The sequence below is a fragment of the Myotis daubentonii genome, chromosome 3, assembly GCF_963259705.1.
Source record: "Myotis daubentonii chromosome 3, mMyoDau2.1, whole genome shotgun sequence".
Classification (NCBI taxonomy): domain Eukaryota; kingdom Metazoa; phylum Chordata; class Mammalia; order Chiroptera; family Vespertilionidae; genus Myotis; species Myotis daubentonii.
The window spans coordinates 189,652,264-189,661,247 of record NC_081842.1 but is presented as its reverse complement, the minus strand read 5'-3'; the positions used below and the strand labels follow the sequence as shown (position 1 = coordinate 189,661,247).

The following is an 8,984-nucleotide window of genomic DNA, read 5'->3' as shown; positions in this document are numbered from 1 at the left end:
AAACCTATCAGGCCTAGATCCTGGAGTTTGGGGTCAGGTTATACAAGACCACATGGGTTAGAAGAGAGAAAAAGTGGTTTTTCAAAGAAACTCTGGGGTTCTGATGGTGGGATAATGAAGGAATGAATACTGGAGAGGCTGACTACAAGTGTCCAAGGGCAATGACTTACCCAAGGTCAAGCAGTTGGTTATGACCGAATTGGGACTAAAACCCAATTCTTTACTCAGCATTTAAATGACCATCTAATGGCCAGGCCAGCATGGCTCAGTGGTTGAGCATAGACCTATGAACCAGGAAGTCATGGTTTGATTCCAGGTCAAGGCTCATGCCCCTGATGCAGGCTCTATCCCCTCTCCCTTCCTCTCTGAAATCACTAAAACTATATTAAAATAAACAAACAAACAAACAAACAAACAAATAAATAAATAACCATCTAATGCAGTGGTTCTCAACCTTCTGGCCCTTTAAATACAATTCCTCATGTTGTGACCCAACCATAAAATTATTTTCGTTGCTACTTCATAACTGTAATGTTGCTACTGTTATGAATCGTAATGTAAATATCTGATATGCAGGATGGTCTTAGGCGACCCCTGTGAAAGGGTTGTTCGACCGCCAAAGGGGTCGCGACCCACAGGTTGGGAACCGCTGATCTAATGGCTGGCTATATAATCCCATGTAAGGTTAATAATGTTCAGGGTCATAGAAGAATAAAGAATGTTCAGGGTCATTGAAAGCCACAGGACTCATGGAGAGAGCAGATTTGAGTTCTGTTGTGAGCAGAGCCATATTCTGTGGAACTAATGTATAAATGGGAAATGAGGAAGTATGGGTAAAAATGTGTAGGCCAACCATATAAAAATCTTGGATTACAAGGGCTTGGAAACTGCATGGTAGCTGAAAATGGTATAATGTCAAAGGAGTTAGGCTTTTTATTTTTGACAGACTTTTTAAAAAATTGAGATATAATTCACATACCATGAAATTCACTCTTTAAAGTGACTTTTAGTATGTTAACAAAGTTGTGCATTTATCACTCCTATCTAACTCCAGAATATTTTCATCACTGCCCCCCTCCCCGTTCCCCCCAAAAAGAAACCCCACAACCATTTGCAGTCACTCCCCATTTTCCCCTTTTCCTACCCCTGGCAATCGCTAATCTTTTCGTCTTTAAATTTGTCTACTCTGACACTTGATATTAACGGCCTGATACACTGTGGTCTTTTGTGTCTGACTTCTTTCACTTAGTTTTCAACATTCATCCATATTATAGTATGCACGTCATTCATTTTTATTGACAATAAAATTCCATTGTACGGGTAAACCATAATTTGTTTATCCATTCATTAAATGATGAACATTCCAATTGTTTCCATTTTCCGGTCATTATGAACATGCTATGAACAGTTGTGTACAGGTTTTGGTGTAGAAATGTGTTTCTAATTCCCTTGAATAAACATATACTTAGTGGGATTGCTGGGTCTCAGTTTGGAGAGACTTGATCTTGTTTACAAGCTGAAGGTACCTTGGGAACCAGTGAAGAGGAAGAGGAGGGAGATACAGAGGTCAGGGGAGGAAGTGGTAGGGGCTGGAGAAGGGCCACGTTCTTCAGCATCACTCACTTTCTCTTTTGGCACACCCTAACGCCCTGACCCCGTTTCACAACTACTAGACCCTTTCCACATACATCACACTTGCCGACCAGGGAGTGGTCCAGTGCGCGGATAAAGCACCCGTAAACCCTTTGCAGAGGCGTCCATGCCTGTTGCAGTTCATAGTTTTGGGGTCTCCTCTGGTTAGAGCCTCGCCCATCCGGTTCTGTTTTCTCCTGTCGGTTCGTCCAGGGTAAAGAAGGATGATGTAGACTGGCGGTCGGACACCAAGAACGCCAGCACTCAGCTTTTTACGTTCCCCGTGGCAGCCACCGCGCACGCGCCACTCCCCTGCCAAAGAGTGGGCGGGGGAATGGGCGGGGCTAGTGTCACTAGGGCCAATCGGAGGCGAGGTCCCCCGCCCTCCCGGCTGGTGGACCCAACTTGACCCCCGTGGTGGGCGGAGGAGGCGGGGCCAGTCGCGCGGCCGCGGAGGGGGCGGGGCCCTGGGTTTGGAGGCGGAGCCTAGGGCTGTCAGTCCCCGCGCCCGCCGCTGCCGCTGCCGCCGCAGCCGCTGTTCCTTACCTGCTGTGGCCCGGGTGCCTGCCAGCGCTGCCAGTCGCTGCCCGCCCCCCTAGCATCCCAAGCCGCCTCCCGTCGTGCTGGCCCGGTGCGCAGGTAAGGCTGGCCGCGCTGCCCAGACCTCGCGTCCTCCTCGGCATCTTTCCGTCGCGCGGGCGCCCCCTCCGGACTGTGTCAGCCCCGCGGCTGCCCTGGCCGCCCGGGGGCGGTCCCGGGGGGCGGGACGACAGTCTTCCCATCCCCCTCCCCCCCGCCCCCCACCTCCCGGCGCCGCGCCTTTCTCCAGGGTCCCCGGGCCAAGCCTCCGCATCCCCCTAGTGGGGCTGGCCCCAGGCCTCCCCATCCCGGGCCGATTACACAATCCCCGGGGCTGGGGGCGGGGGTACCTTCCCGAGCCTCCACCCCACACCTGTCCCCGCGACGCGCTCCCTGGCAGAGGGCAGAGACCCAGCACGACAGCGGGCGGGGAAAGTTTCACTTTGTGGTCCGGGTTTGTTGACATCCGAGAGATGCGGGGAGACGAAGGCTGAGCAGTGAGGATGCGCCTACGCGGGCAGCGTTCCCTTTGCCCCCGGGTGGCCCTGGTCCAGGTTTCCTTTCCAGAAGTCCTGCCGAGAGCCCGGTTCCGGGCCCGGAGGCTACTGCAGGGCACCCGGGTCTCGCCGCCCTAGCCCCTGGATTGCAGCAATCCGGGGACATCTCAGCCTCCCGCTCTCCCTCCTTTCATAATTTAGCATTGACATTTGGACCAGGTAGGCGCATTTACTTAGCATTTCCCTGACACTTGTATTTGTGAGGTGCTTTGCCGTCCCTAATTAGTTATTAACAAGGTGAGAAAGCAAAATAGATCCTGAAACGCACAGCTAATGCCTTTAGTCTGGCAACTCTTTAAAGAACCGCTGAGAGCTTTAGGCTGTGTGCGGAGGAGAGAGATGCTTTTGGCCAAGGTGCTGCCGGGAGAGCTCTTGAGTGTCTTCTCAGAATTCAGTGTCTTCTCGTTGCCTGAGGAGGCTTTGGTCATGACAAGGTTTTCCACTTCCAGTCTATGGTAGGTTATTTGTTTTTTGTGTGTGTTTTTTTCCACTTAAGCAAAGGAGGAATTAGAAGTATTTCTGGCGGAGCAATCAAGGAAAACAACAACAACAACGCCGGAGGTTCAAATAACTTTGGATACTTGTCTGCTTTACTAGGTTACCCATCCTGTGCAGAAAACCTTGTCTCTTCCTGTTCTCCCCCCATCTTCCTGGTAGGACTATCCAACTGGGAAGGCATTACTGGTTCCTCATTTAGCCCACAGACCCCTTGCTACCTGCGGTTTACAGACCTGCCTAGGAACATCCTTTAAGAGGGGGGCTTAATTAGCATTTTTATCTGCCCATTAAGCAATACAACGTGAACTCTCTTGCAATCAAGCTCTGTTGTAGTGTTGAATCTTTAATAACATCTAATTCATTTTAATAGTATTTCTATAATAATCTTTCTATTAGCATGCCAGTTCTGCAATACCAGTACTTTTAGTATAGAAGCAGCTATTTACTGGAAATATTATCATGGTAAAAACAATTATCCAACCGATTTGCAGCCCACTTTACTTAGATAATTATTACTAGAGGCTGTTAAGGTTTTTTTATTCTTTGGTGTAGTAGGTGTTGTAATGCTTTTGATCCATGAGGTCATTATGAGGTCATCCCTCCCAGGGAGTGATGGCTTCAGCTACTGTGTCACATAAATGTTTTTGGACTAATACTGTAAGAGATTGCCCCACATGCTGACTTCTTTTTGGGCAGGGTTGAGAGCTAACGAGATTTAATTTGTTTTGCCAGCCTAAATTTTAAGAAGGATACTACTTATTGTATTTGGGGGTTTATATTAGAGCTATGATGGTGATCTTATTAGCACATGTACCAGACACTGTTTTTGGTGTTTTACAGATACTAATTTCCCTAACAAACCTTTAAGGAAGGTTGTTATAATTACCCCACATTTCAGATGATGGAATTGAGGCCCGTTGCTTGACTCAGGTTGCACAGTTAAGTAAATGACAGCCAGGCTCCAGTGGAGGCAGCCCGAGTTGAGTCAAAGTCCTTAACCACTGTGCTATCCTGCCTCTGCAGATTATTCTTTCAATAGGTATTTTATTTCTGCCTGCTGCCTGTACACCACTGCTTTCTGCGCTGTAGGGAAGAGAAGAGCATTTTACAGTGTAATAACAAGCACTGGGTTAGGAGCTTTTGTTATGTCTTAACTCTGCCACCAGCTAATCCGTGATTTCGGGCGAGATACCTGATCTCCCTGCCTTCCGTTTCCTGGTTGGTGGAATAGCAGCAATTGCAGCAGATGAACTAACTGGCCTTCACCTCCTGGGGAGCTGCAGGGATGAGTCAATGCATGTAAGAATTAAATGTCCTCCTCCCCAAGGTACAGGATAAGATCAGGTGTCAAGTGAGTGGGGGGTGTGCCCACATGGTCTTGCGCATGCGTCACGGAGAAGCCCAGAAGCCATGCCCTCTATGCTGCCAGTGGCAGCTATGGGAGTACAATGGTTGAGAGACTTCATCTTAAACACTTCCGTATGGTTTTTATTCTGTTGCCATCAGCATTGTTCCTTTTGTAATTAAACAACAACAACAAAATCATCCTATAGAGTGGGGTAACCGTGTGCAGGACTACAGGAGGAGCTTTTGTGAGGGACCGTTTGCTATCACTTTGCAGAAGGCTAGGGGTCAGACAACCGCACGGCCCAGGAAGGAGTTCCCAGAATCCTGGAAAGTCAGGGTTGAAAGGAAACTCTAAGGTCATTGGATTTAGCACTCTCCTCCTCTTTCCTCCCTCCAGTGGCTAAATCCCCCAGGTGTGCACACCTGTCCCTCTCAGCACTCATCTTACTCTTGCTGGGACACCTCCTGAACCAAACGTTTGGTGTGCTTCATTAATCTGTGCCCCAAAGAAACTGGGATTGCACTTGGTGATAAGGAATTGGAAAGGGCAGAAAAATTCTGGGCCCTCTGGCTTTTACTCTTGAAAGATCACCATTGATATGAAACCTGGATTGAAGGGAAACACTAAGCCGGGGAGACCAGTTAGGAGGCCTTGGCCAGAATCTAGGATCGAGGTGATCCAGACTGAGACAGGTGGTAGCATGTGACTACAGAGGAAGGAATGGACCCAAAGGCAGACTCCCTTGCACCCAGTGCCTGCCTCCCCACAAGCATCAGAGAGGAGAGACAAGTCAGCATCTCCCTGGGGTGAGGGGGTGTTGGGAGCACCACTGAGTGGAGCTGAGGGCCTGGCAGGGTGGGGAGGAGAGACAGTATGTATGTATGTCCCCCAGAGCTGATAATAGACTGTGGCTAATGTAAGGCCTCTGCAGACCAGAAGACAGACTTTCTTTCTTCTCAAGAAGGGAGTGAACCATTTAAATATAGTGGGAAACTCCCTTTGGCTAATGAAGAAATATAGCAGTATTTTCCCTTGGGTGTTGCAGTCTCTTATACTGGCTCCTTAGGCCTGGTGTTGAGCTTCGTGGTCATAGTGGGAACCTGGTGTTATTTGAAGTTGTGTCAGGAGGACACATTGGCGATGCTTTTTTCCCTTGATTTTGTTGAGAAATCTTTTTTGGGGGGGTTCCTGTTCTCCAGTGACACCTGTTAAATAAGCACCGAAGAGCCAGCACGAAGCCTGGGGAGTTCTCAGAAAGCCCTTTGAAGGCTTTCCTTCCAGTGCTCATTGTGTGGCACGTGGATGGCGGCTGAAGCTGAATAGCCCACTGACAAGAAAATAGGATAATTTGGAGGAAATAAATAAGATTTACACAGGAAACCACAAAGGCAGAAAAAATAGTTGCAAGTGTTGTAAGTTCACTTTTCTCTTGTTATTTTATATGTTTCTGGTGTAGGATGCCACATTTCTCAAATATTCATATTTATAAATTTACTAGGGGCCCGGTGCACGAAATTCGTGCACTGGGTGTGTGTGGGGGGGGGAGTGTCTCTCAGCCCAGCCTGCCCCCTCTCACATACTGGGAGCCCTCAGGCGTTGACCCCCATCACCCTCCAATCGCAGGATCGGCCCCTTGCCCAGGCCTGACGCCTCTGACAGAGGCGTCAGGCCTGGGCAGGGGACCCTCATTTCCCCTCATCACTGGTTCTGCCCCCAGCCCCCTCCGATTGCTGGCTCTGCCCCTTGCCCAGGCCTGATGCCTCAGCCAGAGGCAAAGACCCCCATCACCCTCCAATCGCCTGATCGGCCCCTTGCCCAGGCCTGACGCCTCCGCCAGAGGTGTCAGGCTTGGACAGGGGACCCCCATCTCCCTCTGATTGCTTGCTCCACCCCCCACCCAAGCCTGACGCCTCTGACCCAGGCTTCAGGCCTGGGCAAGGGGACCATCATATCCCCCCAATCCCCGGCTCAGCCCCCCGCCCAGGCCTGATGCCTCGGCCAGAGGAGTTGACCCTCATCACCCTCCGATCACCAATCACCGGATCGGCCCCTTGACCAGGCCTGAGGCCTCCGGCAGAGGTGTCAGGCCTGGGCAGGGGACCCCCAGCTCCCCGCGGTTTCAGGCTCCGCCCCTGCCCAGGCCTAACGCCTCTGGCTGAGGCGTTCGGCTCGGGCAGCGGGGACCCGCAGCTGCAGCGGCCCCGCGATCGTGGACTCCGCTTTAGGCCCAGGCAAGGGACCCCTAGCTCCTGGGACTGCCAGCTTCGACCGTGCCCAGCTCCCATCGCTGGCTCCACCCCTACTTCCTGCTATCACTGGCCAGGGCGGAAAAGGCGCCTGATTCTCCGATCATGGCTGGGGGGCAGGGCAAAGGCGGCCCCAGGGCCGCCTTTGCCCTGCCCCCCAGCTCTTAGCTCCCCCCTGGGTTTCCGATCACTGTCAGTGGCAGGGGGCTTTTTCCTGCTTTCCCTTTCGCCTCCCTGCATTGTGCCTACATATGCAAATTAACTGCCATCTTGTTGGCAGTTAACTGCCAATCTTAGTTGGCAGTTAATTTGCATATAGCCCTGATTAGGCAATGAAAAGGGTATCGTCGTACGCCAATTACCATTTTTCTCTTTTATTAGTGTAGATAAGTTGAAATATGTCGTCTAATTGTGTTTGTGGAAATAAGTTGTATAATCTCATTTTTTTTCTTGCCAGGACAATATTGGTCTTGGTTTTTCAATATCTTGCAGGCCAACGCTTCTGAAACAGGGGCAGTGTTTGGGGGTAGTGTTGGTTGGGGTGCGTGCTACTGACATCTAGTTGGGTAGAGACGAGGAATGATTCTGAACATCCCACAATGCACAGGACAGCCCTACACCAAGGAATTGTTTAGCCCAAAGTTAATAGTCTTAAGCCTGAAAAACTCCACTGTAGACGATAAAAGAGCTTGTTGTTAGGAGTAAATTGAAGGGAAAGAGGAAGAAGACGGAAATATAAAGTGCTCCTTGACTCCTTGAAAGTGGTGGCAGCACCCTCATGTCTGACACGCAGGAGAAAGAACCAGCAAGCTGTCGGAACGCGGGCGCTTGCCTGCCACCCAGGAGCTATTTCGATAACTGGATTGCTCAACACAGTAGTTTGGAACAGGAAGTAGAGGTCCTTGCCGTGGGATGAGGCTGTAGGGTAATTTGTGGAGGCAGAAGGGTTTATGGGCCAAGAAGGGAAGCTCGGTCCTGCCGGACTAAATTTGAAAAGTTCTAGGGAATTTTTCAAAGGTGATTTTGTCGGGGACACTGAGTGTTGCGCTTAGAAGATACAATCTCAGCTCTGGGAGTGCATGAACCTTCTCGGCTGTTGATCTGAGCACTTCCCAGATTCTTCTGTGTGCAGACAGAGTGGAGAGTGAGGAACACTTGGTGTTATTTTGAGGTTGTATCGGTGTCCTCCCCAGCCCTCCTTTAAAAGCTTTTTTATTATGGAAAAATTTAAACATATACAAAAATCAAGGAAAGAGTTTAATGAACCTTTATTTACTCAATGCCCAGCTTCAATGATTGTCAACTCCTGGCTGATCTTGATATGTCCCCCAGGCACCTGAGGGTCCCCACCCTTTTAAATGTATAAATTAGCTTAAGTAATTACCGATCGCTTGCCTGCTCGGAGAGACTTGGCAGTAAAGGAGAGAAGTGATTTTCTGGTGTTTGGGTCTCCCTGGAGGAAAACTATATTGGACATTCATGTTTGTTAACAGTCATGAGGGTCGGAGAAATAGGAACAGGCCCAGGCAGATCGGGGTGGGCAGTCAGCTCTTCTTGGTGGGAAAGTACAGAGGATCAGAGACAAGTTTCTTTTTTTAAAGCCTCACAGGTGGAGAAGCCTGCTTAGAGTTCTCTGCTGGTAGAGTGTGAGTCTGGGTTCTGCAGTTGAGGGTCCTCTCAGTTCCAGGAGGGAGGATCCTTTGGGGATTTCCTTTTGGGATGAACCCTTTTCTGTTTCAAGTCCCTCCAGGTATGTGCTGCGTGGTGCAAAGCCCAAATGTGTGGCCCCCTGGCACTGATTCCTCCTTGGAAAGCACAGGGCAGGGAGGGGTGGGAGAGAGGCAGTGTTTCCAGTGCTCACTTGCCAGGGGAGGGATGGGAGAGAGGCAGTGTTTCCAGTGCTCCCTGGGCAGGGGAGGGGAGGGAGAGAGGCAGTGTTTCCAGTGTTCCCTGGGCAGGGGAGGGGAGGGAGAGAGGCAGTGTTTCCAGTGCTCCCTGGGCAGGGGAGGGGTGGGAGAGAGGCAGTGTTTCCAGTGCTGGCAGGGGAGGGGTGGGAGAGAGAGGCAGTGTTTCCAGTGCTCCCTGTGCAGGGGAGGGGTGGGAGAGAGGCAGTGTTTCCAGTGC

The 8,984-nt window shown here is 50.5% G+C and overlaps 1 protein-coding gene across 1 annotated transcript in view; it reads left to right on the top strand.

Annotated features, from left to right (window-relative positions):
• Positions 1-2,169: 2,169 nt before the first annotated feature.
• The window catches only part of HIVEP3 (HIVEP zinc finger 3), a 418,754-nt gene continuing 411,939 nt past the window's right edge, over positions 2,170-8,984 (top strand). The window contains exon 1 of the mRNA XM_059689780.1: positions 2,170-2,271. The gene's annotated coding sequence lies outside the window, so the exon portion shown is untranslated. The remainder of the gene's footprint in view (positions 2,272-8,984) is intronic.